Genomic DNA, 11,632 nt, shown 5'->3' with positions numbered 1-11,632 from the left:
GTAACGATATTGAAATTCCTGCAAAGTTGAAAAAAGGATTGTAAATGTATTCATTTGAAGCTTGAAGGGCAAGTCACATATATACTCGATTGCAGTGACATGTAAAGTAATGATCCCAGTATCGCCCCGGCGTCATAGCAACTTCCTTTGATTACTTCTGAGTGTATAATGTGTGTTAAAATATTAAACAACTTTTTAAATATTAAACAACTTGTAATGTGTTTAGTCAAGTCGCATTTTTAACATAATAAAATTTCATCCAAAGGTCTTTTTTTATCACTGCAACATAATGTTCCCAAAACGCACACGCTGTTGGTAAAATAAATCCTTCAACATACGTTACATATTTATTTCATGTTATACATATGCAGATAAATGTATTTAGCACGTGAGCTCCAGTTGAAATCAAGGGTTTTTCACCGTCAGTTCACACACGTACACACGCCATCTGTAAACAAATACGTGTAATTAACCCATTTATGCCTTGCGGACTCTCCCATCCTTCTAAATTGGATCAATTTTTATTTCCAAAATTAGGGATGTCTAGTAAATTTATTTCTATATTAAGAATATTTCTTACAGAAATTCTGTAAATCAAACAGCGCAGACCCTGATGAGACGCCGCATCATGCGGCGTCTCATCAGGGTCTACGCTGTTTGCCAAGGCCTTTTTTCTAGACGCTAGGCATAAATGGGTTAATTGATATTCATATGTCAAAATAGATACCGCCATAAATAAATAGGTTTGTTTCTGGTTACATGCCCCCAAAAAAGTGGGTCGGTAGATAGGCTTTTTTTTACATGCCACAACACTTAATTTAATATTAAACTCAAATAGAATGTCATTATTTTCAGGGATCAGCAGTGTGAAATGCATGAAGACATAGTACTTATAAACTTTCAGATAAAGATCTTAACAAGAAAATGTTTGATCCAGATTGTCTTTATCTGTAAATTACTGTACAAATAAATATTCTTTGAAAACTAAAGACTGCATTTTGAATAAAGCATTTGTTGACTAGAATAAATGTCAATTAAACAAAACATTAACAAGAATAACTGTTCAACAGCTGAGTAAATACAAAGTTAATATAATATTTTTTTATAAACATGTCTAGTGTTTTTCCCAGGAGGGCAAAGGGGCATGGCGCATTACTTTCAAAATGGACATTTTAACGCGCAGTTTATGCAAAAATTGGCAAAAACATTCTGTGGATACCTGGTTTTGAGAGAAACATTTAAGCGCATCAGAGGCAGTTGTTGGAAAAAACATAAAAATATAAACAAGAAAATTTAATGGTAATTGATGTATTTAACTTACTTTAATTAATATTAATATATTAACCTTGATATGTCTTGCAATAAAGTGCCATGCTGTTTCAGTAAACTGTACAGCATGACAAACATATAAAGCAATATATAAATGAATATGAATCTGATTATATAGAGAATATTTGTTGGATTCGGTGGAGTATCGCAGCCACGAGTGAAAAGATTTTTTTTTAAATCACGAGTGAATTAAAATCGATATTCCACCGAATCCAACAAATTTTCTTTTTATTTTATGTTTGGTTTTTTTCACAGTTTATATACATTGTTCAAGAGTTTAACTAAAGAATTTCGCCGGGATAATGACGTCATTTCGTCAAAAAAATGACGTCATTTCAAAAAAACAGTGAACATTTTCGATACTTTTCACTGATAGTGATAATTTTAACTGTTTGAAACAGTGAAAATATCAGTCTTAATTCACTGATATTTCTCTATAAACCACCGGAAAGCATTAAATAAAAACAGATCCACTATTATTATCAAATGAAACCATGTTTGTCTCATCCCATTTTCTAACGATTATCTTGTCAAATGTTTTAACTTTGCGAGTAAACTGAACATTTTGCAAACACTCGTTTCCGTTACATATACTGTACCCACTGAGTAGATTATGTTACTGTAGATTACTAATAAATATGTTGTTGAAATCTAAAGAAGTTTTATGCATCGTCCGTTATCACATGTATTAATTTGCATTTCAGTAATCCCTTCTAAATGTATGATCTCCATCGTTTATTTGATCGTTATTTGCCATTTTTGTCGAGAGTCTGTCACAATTTATGTTCTGTATTGTCCGCCAACTTGTTAAAATAATGTAAGCGACTGGTGCACATATCAACGTAAAATTGTATAATTATGTCCATCTAATACGCGATTCGCATTTAATTTAATTAGTAAACGGTTCAGTAACGATTACATGTTGCGTAAATTTCGGACATAACATTCGGATACGGATTTTGTAACAGAAAAAAACTTTTTAATTAAAAAACAGGGTCGGTTGGGTAACCGGAAACAAGACTTCTTTTTTAGGCCTACATCAGATTATCACGGAACAATCATATATGCGACAGAAAGGTCTCTGTAAATAAGTAGATTGTATTGCATGTAAATACCTATTCATTGTCTGTTGTCCTAACTCTTCTAAAAAAGTCTGAGGCATCGCCAGCACTTTCGCTTCCGCCACCGAATCGCGCACCATCAGCTCCAAAGCTTCTTCCCATAATGTCGCCATAATATGTATTGACGGCACTGACGAGAATCATCGCCGACGCCAGTAAAACGCACAGAAATAGTAGTCGACTCATTCCTCAGCTCTATGAAACGTAGGATTTAACGTTTAATGCTATATATTTATTCCATTGGAATGTATTTGCATAGTTTGACTGCATATTACATGTTAAAGAAATAACATGAACAAAAGAGGTTGACGACCTATTTATCATGCTTTGTTCTCGTTCTTTGCAGCCATTATCTTTTTATGTCGCTAGTATTTTTATAATTTTATAACTTTTATATCATCAATACTATTTAAATATTAAATCCTAAGAAACCTGTATTCGTTTACATTTTTACTCAATATTCAGCTCTTTAAGATGAAGGTTAATGATCTGTGCCATCCAGAAGAAGTATCTCATTGGATTCGTGCTTTGGCTTGACCTCGTTCCAAATGGGGCTCCCATTGGGGAATTTTCAAACTCACATATTGAAATATCCGTTTTCTTAGATACAGTGGCATGTGTTACTGTGTATTGACGTTGGTGGCGATTTATTTTTTCGGCGTAAGCTGTATTAAGCCAGCTTTTCACCCTGACTTGACCTTTGTAAGTGTCCAATAATACTCAAATAAAATTTCCCGCGGCTAGGTACGAATGAATACACTTCATTTATTCCATTGGCTGATTTGAGTATAACACCAGAACATTGGAAACATATCCGCGTCTTTGTAACACTGTTTTACTGCATGAAACAATTTTATCTCTAATGAAAAGGCTCAATAGATAGAACAGTTTTACAATCAATTTTCCAAATAAATAAATTTTGTGCGTTCACCTTTTATTTTCAGAGAATTACCAGCGCAAAAGCGGCCATTTGTGAAAGTCAGAGTTTATATACAGTTCATCACCGGAGTTCGCAGAAGGGGTTGCGATCATTGTGTTACACCGGTCTTACTGACAATAACGTAGTGACTGTAATGCATTGCATTCAATCCGCAAGGTATCAAGGTCAGTTTGCGGTCAGTTGCAGAAATCTTTATATAAACGCCGTCTCGTAAACTTTGTGCACTTGAAGTCTGTTTTGATCAGAAAGATACTAAATAAAGATATTCGGCGATATTATTGTGGTATGTCAATCATCGATTTTTAATATGGTTTCAACATTTGCATGATAAGGACCAATTTTGATAAAATTAATTAGAAATTTTTATCCATTTAGACCAGTTTATTAAGCATGAGCACAATAATTCACTATACTATAATTATTCAATTAAATAAGATTCGAGTATTGCCGGCTGACCTATATGCACTCGTTTATTTTCATGTTGTGTTTTTCTATTCTGTAAATATAGATATCTGAGCAATAATATCACATAAAGCAAAATAAGCCACGAAATCTGGAGCAACACCCCGTAATTGATTTGCTTATGATGTAGCTAAGAACTGGGCAGAAAAAAGGCATCCGCTACTTTTTATCTCATGGAGATAACTTTTGATCGTTCATAAACATCGACCACAATCAACGCCGTATATCTTTTTTTAAAGATATTTCTTGTTAATATAATATTCTATCTGATAGAACGGATGGAAGAATTATAAATAACTAATTAATATTGTTTAAATATTAATCTTCTTTACAATTACTCATAAGTTACCTATATTAAAGAAAATAAATTAGAAGGAAACGCAATCGAACAATATCCGAATAGTCGCAAAACTAAACTTTACAATGAGAGTATAGGAAATTGACGTTTCTTTCTTACAACCCGCGTTTGTGTTTTAAGTTTACCCAGTTGCTGCACATAACGCACTCGTCCCACGCGAGGAGTTTTAAATATGGTGAGTCGTATAAGTGTCTTCCTGCAGACACGTCACATATCTATTTGAGTCGTGTTCTGAGAAAACTCGGCTAAATACATGTGCGTAAAGTGTCAGGCTAGATTGAACTTTACCGGTACGCAGTTGTTTACCACCATCGACAAAGCGGGGGTTTGGGGCGGTAGCCCCCGATACTAAAGAAATATATAGGATAAAAAAGATTATAAGGTGTTGCGTTAGTTGTTATGTGTTAGGTGCTGTTTGATGTTAAGTGTTGCGCACCGGTAAAGTTCAATCGTCCCAAGTGTCATCCCAGATAAGCCTGTCCGCACAGGCTAATCAGGGATGACACTTTCCGCCTAAACTTAATTTTCGGTAAGGAGGGACTTCCTTGGAACCAAAAATACCATAAAAGCGGAAAGTGTCGTCCCTTATTAGCCTGTGCAGACTCAAAGGCTAATATGGGACGACACTTTACGCACATGCATTACGCCCAGTTTTCGCAGAACGCGGCTCGTTTGTTCTGGTTCGAAATCAATCTCCGAATCACTGGGTGATGCGTATCTTGCATTCAAGTGGACTTTGTGTGAGGCACAGAATTCAGAAGTTGATCCGACTGGCACTTTCGGTATGCTTTGTCCGTTTTCGCAGAATTCGTTGTAGCATGTGTTCAGGTTGAAGAGGTTCTTGAAGTCGCGTTATCCTTATGCGTGTGGCTCAACGGTAATCACTGTAATAGCTTTTGCCCTTGTTTAGTTTGTTTGCATCGGGCTTTATGTTGGTTCGGGGCCTTACAGACGCATGTTGCATGTAAACTTAATTTCAGCTTTAAACAAGAGGTACATTTCTACCGCTGCTTCTCCGGCTTTCAAATCTATGATTTTGAGTAGAGGTAATGTCTCTCGGAAGGCATTGCTTCGATACAGCTTATCTGCAAGAACAAGCTCTGGTAAGCACGTGAAAATGTCATTTTTCGGAATCCTTCAACAATTTTTTTGCGTGCACCATGGTCTTTAAATATCATTATGCCTTAAACGAAATGTTTTCCATAAGGTTCTTTGTCACCGTTTCACCAATATTCATTTCTCCATCAGATACTTGGCGCATTCGCGATAGTAAAACGGTAGTCAGTCCAGAGGCTGCAGGATGTGCGATGTGTGGGGAGGCAAAACAAAGAGGATAATGTGAGTCGTGTTCTGAGAAAACTGTGCATAATGCATGTGCGTAAAGTGTCGTCCCAGATTAGCCTGTGCAGTCCGCACAGGCTAATCAGGGACGACACTTTCCGCTTAAACTAGATTTTCGGTAAAAAGGGACTTCCTTTAAACGAAAAATACCTTTAAAGCGAAAAGTTCGTCCCTGATAAGCCTGTGCGAACTGCACAGGCTAATCTGGGATGACACTTTAAGCACATGCATTATGCCCAGTTTTCTCAGAACGCGGCTCATATTCTGTGCTCTGGCTCAGTCTGAAGGCTTACGGCAACATAAAGAGAGTGGCCGTAATAATTGTCTAGTATCGGATGTTGGTCGATCGAACTTCTGCATAGATTGGAAAGATTTTACTTTAAATATTTCTGGGATATTTCGGTATTCGACAAGCCACTGTCTGACATTGTAAAATATGCACCAGGTGAAGAACCAGTCCTTAGTTCAGGGTTGTTTCGTTTTACTTTTAAGACGAAAAATAGTGGCATGTGAATGTAGCCCCGATGTTATTATACAATTTTTTAATGTTGACGTGTAACCATTTATCTTGTGGTTTACTTTACTTTGGTTGTGTCACATGGCATGACTTGGTCAGGTGATCAGTTGGACGAAAAAATTGCAAGTTGAAAGACGTTTTCTTTGTTAACTTACATTGTTTTGAATTAGATGCGTTGGTATTAAGCAGCCGCACATGTAGATGTGTTTTGCGCACATAATGCAGATGTAGGATGCGTTAGCGCGTGCAATTAACGTTAGGGTAGTTGAGCGGCGAGAGGTAACAGACTACGGCGTACTGCCAGTGGCAGCGATTACTTTAGAAGGCCAGTGTTCAGGTTGTATTCCGGTTTCATCCATGTTGAAAATAGATCAGGATTTTCTATCAAATTTTGCTTTTCCAATACTGTCCCGAGGTTTTATAAGTAGCTTTCAACGATCTCTGGCGTTGATTGTTCGCACGACCACTATCAAAGGTGCGTGGTTTGATGGTTGAGAGCCTGTATTTCCATCTCTTCAGGAAGCAATACAGCCAGTTTATACCCAAGGGCTTGTTGGTAGGGAGCTTTCCTAAATGTTCTGCATATTCCCCAACCAGGTGCTGAACATGCACATTGTTTGGGCCACATCCGAGCTGAGGCATAATTGCAAGATGCTCCACCAAACATTTTCCTCTTCTTTAGAAAAGATCAGATTACATCCTGGACTAATTTTTAAAGGATCTACCTTGCCCTTCGCCTTGCCCTTCGCACAAACTCTAAATGTTTGAATTGGTACATTACATATTTACACGCCACGGTCCTTTTTACTGGTAACCATTTTACAGCAAACATATGCATTAAAAGAGAGATTCTGGGCTGTATCTACGGTATTTCTGATCCGGTTATTTGGGTAAGGCTGAAAGCAATTATTTTTATCAACACAGACAACATATAAACGATTTTATGTTTTCAGTCAGCTAAATAATTTATTTATTTATTTTTCTTGAATGTGAAGATTGTCAACAATTACAGAATGAATTGTTCAATCTTTAATGGAATTAAACTAAGGTAACTTTATATTTGCAAACAGTTTTTTTTTTCCTTCTTTGCGACCCGCCAAAAAACGGCCATTTCCCCTCTGATATGTTTCCTTCAGCAGGTGAATTTTACCATAGATTTCATGTTTTTGTAACCTTTAAATATATAAGTTAACCTGATCCAGTGTAGAAATTGAAAAATATTGCATACCTAAATTATGTGTTGCATTGAATTTGTTTTGAAAACAGAAAAAATATGTTAAATTGATTATGACTTTCCTTATTTTCCCCAAAACCCGGCGTTTCGCGCGATTTTTCCCCTAAAAAAAGGCAGGCCCTTTCCCCCCAAATCAGATAAAAACCTCTGGCAAATGTCAACAATTAAAGATTGTTTAAAACCACGCAAACATGTTTATTGAAAGTTAATTGCTTTGCGCGTCATGGATATTTTAAGCGAGTAACAACACCCCGCCGGGTACCTCTAAGTGCTATCCAAAATCAACTGTGCATTAACTTCGTTTAAAATACTAAATCAAAGTACTGACAGTACTGGTGTGACGATGCTTTTAAAGAGGATGGATGTAAAAGCATCAATTTAAGTTTATCTACATCAGTAATTCACCACACAATTGTGTATGTGGGTACGAAAATTAGGGTAGATCTACGAAAACAAATTGGGTACGAAAACAAATTGGGGACGAACAAAAAAAATTGGGTACGAACAAACATTTGGGTACGTAAAAAAAGGGTCAACGAAACAAAATACGGTAGAAAAAAATTTGGGTACGAAAAAAAATTGGGGGTACGGATAAGTTGTACCCGTAGGGAACTTGACCCATTCAGCGAAACTGGGAGGCGGGTTACATTCTTGATCAAATCTAAAAATAACTACATTTAGGGTTTTCCCAGCGTCACAGCGTTAAAGTGCCACCTGGCAGTTTCGTGTCTGGTTCCTGTCCCGGACCTCTCGATAAATTTGAAAGAGAACGGGAACTAGGCTGCCTTTACCTTTATCAATGATAATCAGCGAATAAAGCCGATTGAGAAAATTAAGCTTATTTAATCGGACTGGCTTGGTCTTTAAAGTTTAACATAGGTCGCCAATGTGAAGATTTTTTTCATGGTATGATAACTTAGACGTGCTTTTCCTCGGCAAAATACTCATTAGGTGGTGAACACTCGATCTACTTACAAAGATGCCGGACACGTGCAGTATTTGATGACAGCGAAAATGAGTTAATGACGTATTAAATGAGGCACGAATCCAATGAGAAGGCAAGAAACGTCGAGAACAAGGCATATCTAACAAATTGTGTCAACAATACATTTTGAACAACACATATAAAAGCATATCTTAATTTTTTAGAGTTACGTAAGCGATAACATTAAAATGCATGTAATTATCATTCATATTTATCATGTACTCACTAGTGGTCAAAGTAAAACGCTTTTCTCTGCTTCTGGAAGTCGACTGCAACGCATGACATTATATGAATGACGCAGGATGAATGACGTCATAAGCATTCATGACGTCATAAAACATTAATTATTTTCCCGCAAAAATGCGGAGTCGTAGCGATTACAGGAAAAAAAATATGTTGGCATCAAGATGTATGCTTAACTGATTTCAGGTGATGCCATATTGCTTTGTAATATATCAGTTTCGGTACGAGAAACAACAGTTCTTGTTACTCTAACCGTCATCAGATATATTACGTAGTTCAGTAACTGATATTTTATCTGTGTGTCTGTCAACAGATCTCACATGTTTGTAAAGGTGCGGGTTTAAAGCCGTCCGAGTTGGTATTTCTCACAACAATTCGGTTATCTTAACTGACCAGAATTGATCAGTATTCGTCAGATACATTCTTAAGCTTAACTCTTTCATACAGATTTTCGCAAAAATTGTGCCAACAAATGCCAAAAGCATAAAAAATGCGAAACCTAACGGAATCCTCAAGACTATTATTAACCTGTGACGTATGCACGCTTTGGGCACGTGAGCGCAAATTTCACATGATTTCCACTTCCGCGCATTTTAAAACAAAGAAGAACTACTTAATAACACAAGCAATTTACAAACGAACTATGTCTACGGACAGCCCTAGCAAAGTGATTATAAAACATGTTTTGTCTTAATGGATAAACGAGGATCATTGTGTATTGAATATAATGTTCGTAAAAAGACAGAATGCAAGCTGATTGCATAAAAACGATTTCTCAGATCAGAGCGAATTCAATAAGGCCGATTTGTGAATTAAAAACAAAAGGAGTTTTTATCAAGCGTGATGAAATTTTATTGAAATTTGTCCAGTAATATGCATAGATATTTACGAAAAAATCACGCTGCAAAAACATGACGCTGCTATGTCGAGTCTCTTTGCTTGTCCTATTGTAAACGGGTAATGACATGATTATTCATTATTCATGCAAATGGCGTTGTAAACAAATATGCGATGGTCACGTGGTTTAACATGTGACCCGCGCCTGTTTAAAATTTAGATTATTTCTGTTCATGCACAGAAATTGAAAAGCCCTACCTTTGTACTGACTGGGCATTTTTTGACCGATGATGACCAAATTTTTTGCACATCTGTCATTAATAGATTGAAAAAGCCAAGTGACCGAAATACATTTACATTTAAACTTTGGCTAACATGGCAACCATTTTATTTTCAGCGAGCCCATACTGCAGATTTTTAATAAGTACGACAAGTCGTTATTAATTGCTAAACCTATTCATTTTCATTTCTTAAGTTCTTAAATTGTGTTTTTTAATTGTCTTTACGAACTGCATCTCATTTTCTACGCTGCGTTGTTTTATATATTTAGCATATGGTCTATTTAAATTTTTTACAAGTAATTAAGTGTATAGGCTTAATTTTGTCCGTATCTGCTTCTTCCAGGAATGCAACTCATAGTATGTCTTATTATATAATATATAGTTTGTGCTTCACTGTGCGTTCAAATGTAACTATAAAATATACTTTTGCATGGTGTTTTATCGAATAAATGCAATTCGAAACAGGATGAAATAAACACACACGTTGGGTGAACTAAACTTGTTGAAAGACCCAAATTAAACAGATTCTTGGCCAGTTCCCATAGCATCTCGCGACCGCATTCCACCAGAGAGTCTTTTAAAGAGCAACAATGAGTGTAAGGGGATAAAAGTAATGCAAACCCAAGCACCGATACCCACGACCAGTATCTCAGGTAAACAAAGAAACAATTTAAATTACCAGGTTAAGGTCAAATTAAAGGTATGGTTTCCATGGTATTGGTGAATTGTGAATGATCAAAATGTTTTAGCAAGTTTTTCGTAGACCTGAAAAGACCGGAACTGAATAATTAACCTCTTCCATAACCTGTCACAGATGGACTTTTTAAACAATTTAAAGTGAAAAATAAGGTCATAGTGAAGTTGGGTTAAATGTGAAGACGAACAAAGGCAGTTGAAATTAGCAACAACTGTTCATGTATAATTTGAGAAATGAAAGCGCTCTTAACCCTACCGCAAACGCTAAAATTTACCAACAATAATAAATAACGTGCTTAAATTAATTAATCACGATGTCCAAAGTAGGACAAAATCAATGTTAAATTGCGTTTGTTTGATACGACTAGTATGGAAAGGTATTTAAAGAAACATCTGTGCAAATTAACGCATGGTTAGAGGTGTTGGTTCGAGACTAAACAATGAAATGTACATAACTTGTCACAGCCTGTAATAGCGGACGGATAAGACTTTTATACTCCCCAGGCCTCGACACTAACGGTGATCCGGGGACCCGAGGCCCCCAGATTTTGGCGAGGACCACCAGTTCTTTCAAGCTGGGTGGTCCTCCGGGAACCCTAAATTTATAGAACCACTTTGTCTTGATTGACCATTTGAATTTTTAAAAGTGCCTCCAATTTTTAAAGAGCGGCGTATAAAAAAAATCGGTAAAATCTTATCCGAAAATGTACTGCGAATCGAAAGCACGCGACTGAGCATTAGCGGCCAGCGTCTGTCAGTTGTAAATATTGAATTTTCGACGATGTAAGCGACCTACAGTGCAGAGAGTATATTGAAATCACTGAAGCGTGTAAGTGTTACAAACGGTGTTTTTACTGCTATTGTCAAGTTTTATGGGGGTTATTATCGGATTATCGGAGTATTAATGGCTCCTTTATGATATTGAGCCCCCAAAAAAGTAACATTGGGACAAACTGTCAGGACCATCAGTAATTATAAAAATTATTAGGGCCGCTATTTCTTTTATCAAAACCATAGGCGATCGGGCTGGCAAAAGCATTTAATTACTCCACAAAAGCACATGCCGGTATACACTTTTTTTCTACAGGTATTTGTGAGCATTTCTGTTTAATAGTTCCATTATTATAATGACCTTGGAAGGATATATTTGATTAAGATACCAACAATTTCTGAAATAAAAAGTATATCGTTCACTTGGTGTACTATATTTCGGATATGTTAAAATTCGGACATTTAAAGGTAGTGACATGTATGTGTTTGTTTGTTGTTGATAGTTTGTAAAAAAAAA

General features: G+C 36.3%; 1 long non-coding RNA gene across 1 annotated transcript; it reads right to left on the bottom strand.

The window, feature by feature from the left end:
• Window positions 1–334: 334 nt before the first annotated feature.
• On the bottom strand, window positions 335–8,631 carry LOC127855828 (uncharacterized). The gene is made up of 3 exons (XR_008037766.1): window positions 8,514–8,631; window positions 2,445–2,645; window positions 335–448 (listed from the first exon to the last, which is right to left on the bottom strand). It is a non-coding gene; the product is annotated as an uncharacterized LOC127855828 (long non-coding RNA).
• Between the last annotated feature and the right edge of the window lie 3,001 nt (window positions 8,632–11,632).

Source organism: Dreissena polymorpha, chromosome 13 (genome assembly GCF_020536995.1).
Source record: "Dreissena polymorpha isolate Duluth1 chromosome 13, UMN_Dpol_1.0, whole genome shotgun sequence".
Classification (NCBI taxonomy): Eukaryota; Metazoa; Mollusca; class Bivalvia; order Myida; family Dreissenidae; genus Dreissena; species Dreissena polymorpha.
Note: the sequence above shows the minus strand (reverse complement) of the source record. Positions and strands in the feature narration are given on the sequence as shown.